At 30.4% G+C, this 2,500-nt stretch overlaps 1 protein-coding gene across 1 annotated transcript in view; it reads right to left on the reverse strand.

Moving 5' to 3' along the window:
- Positions 1-2,064: 2,064 nt before the first annotated feature.
- LOC125035329 (ubiquitin-conjugating enzyme E2 N) overlaps positions 2,065-2,500 on the reverse strand; it is a 14,834-nt gene continuing 14,398 nt past the window's right edge. The window contains exon 6 of the mRNA XM_047627649.1: positions 2,065-2,500. This exon is cut by the window's right edge and continues 386 nt beyond it. The gene's annotated coding sequence lies outside the window, so the exon portion shown is untranslated.

Below are 2,500 nucleotides of genomic sequence, written 5' to 3' on the forward strand. Positions count from 1 at the left end.
GTTGAGTGAATTCTAGATGGCAAACTGGTTTGGTGGTGGAATAAGAGTTAACTAGCATTAACTGTCAGGACTTACTACTGAAGAATGGGAGGCAAGGAGGGCACTTGACCCAGGTGAGAAAAGCAGCCTGACTATGGACCTTCAACTCCGAAAAGGGTGGGGATCAACGTTAGCAAGTATAAAGATTTGAAGAATAAATGCCAGGGTCTTTTTGGACTACTGCTCCAATAAAGGGTATAGGACCCACACAGATTTTCAGGGGAAGTGGTTTTGTTTCTGAATGATTTACCATTTTCTGAAAAATTGGCTTATTTTTCTTGAAGCTAACCATATCCTCTGCACCACTTATGATAAAAATACATCTTTGTGTAAAAGAAATCTGTGTACCTAGTAGGCTGGCAGAATTGTATAAATATAAATTAGTAAGTCTTTAACAAATACAGATGTTACAAATATGGAGGGTGAGTAATATACACAAAACGTTTATTAATCTTTACTCTAAAGCAGCATACAAAATTTCTGTTCGAGTTTGAATCTTTATTGCCAATTCTATGCAAGCAGTAATACAGGCATATTTATATTAATGGGGTGACAAAACAATATAATGCAAGATTACTCCTTTATCATAAGGCCTATCCATAATACACATTATGTGGAATGAGTCATTTACACAGTCAGGACACATGATTACATGGTATTAGGCCATTATTTCTATGGACATGTAACATACTATATAGCCCAAACATTACCCAACAATGGTTGCACTTGTTATGAACCAGCCAATAAATTCTTTTAGTTTATCTATCAAATGATTTTTTTATGTAATTCATTTATCAAAATTACCTTGCCACTTTATATAGCAAAGATGTAAACAGTTTAGACTGTATGAATATGTATACATATTTGTATGCGTATGGGCAAGTGCATGTGTATGAACTCCTTATATGTATGTGAATGTAAAATTCTATCATATGTGTGAATGATTATCACCACGTTTCTTAAGAGAAACTTGAATGGATGTCTAATCATTTTTGCCATATACGCAAACTCTGTAAGAAGTACTGCCATCTTCTATGAGCTGAAATTTATTATAAACTAACAAACCTAACACATGTGGCAGTGACCAATATAATTCTTGAAATATATAATTTTTTTTTCACTGCTGTGGTATAAAAGGCAAAAAACTCAATTCCTATGTTTGGGATATATAGTACAGAAGTTTGCATAAGAGGCGCATTGTTCTACTGAAAACTCTAAAGAGAAAGAGAGAGAAATCAATACTGAATCAGTAAACTTTTTTGTTGTTAAGAAGAATGTCACATTGCCCATAAAAATGCAACTGTTATTCATTATACATACATATGTATATATACATACATAAATATACATATATATACACACATACATATACATATATATATACACATACATGTATATATAGATATATGGCTATATATACATGTATATGTATATGTATATATACACATGTATATGCATATGTATATGTATATATGTATTTATGCATATGTATATACATACACAAATATATATACATACACATACAAATATACATACATACAAACATACATACATACATACATACATACATACATACATACACACACACACACACACACACACATAATATATATATATATATATATATATATATATATATATATATATATATATATATACATAACATACACAAATGTGTACACACACACACACACACACACACACACACACATATATATATATATGTATACACATATACATATATAAGTGTATATGGATATGTATGTATTATGTGTATGTATGTATGTGTGTTTGTGTGTTTATATATATATATATATATATATATATATATATATACACATACACATATATTTATCTACTTACATGCATACATCTGTGTATATACATATACATATGTATGTATGTATGTATGTATGTATGTATGTATGTATGTATGTATGTATGTATGTATGTATGTATGTATGTATGTATGTATGTATGTATATGTATATATATCATATCATGGTTCTGCGTGAGAATGTTCTCTGGCCCTGTGCTGCAGTTGCTCAACCTTTCATTTACCACTAAGCATTACAAATGAAAATCCTAACATTTAAAAAGCCTTTCAGTAGAGTTAAAACAGACAAAAAGGCACTGTAGATACAGGGCCAAAAAACATGATACTTGCTTATGATGTGACCCCAAAATCACGGGTTTCCTTTAAACTAAGATGGAGAGACAAATGACTATAATTACATATGATCAACTTGAAAATCATGCCAAACAAAAGTTCCATGGAAAACAAAGTTGGAGAGGCTGACAATTAAACTTGACTTTTCAGGACATCCAAGTACCCAGACTAGAACAAATGTACAAGAAAAAATTAAAAATAATATCAATGAAATGATGAACTATAAAATAAAAAATTATTGTTGTGGCCCAAAACTAATAATTGGCTGTTCCTCTTCCAGATGGTATTCAT

This window comes from Penaeus chinensis, chromosome 19 (genome assembly GCF_019202785.1).
Source record: "Penaeus chinensis breed Huanghai No. 1 chromosome 19, ASM1920278v2, whole genome shotgun sequence".
NCBI classification, from domain to species: domain Eukaryota; kingdom Metazoa; phylum Arthropoda; class Malacostraca; order Decapoda; family Penaeidae; genus Penaeus; species Penaeus chinensis.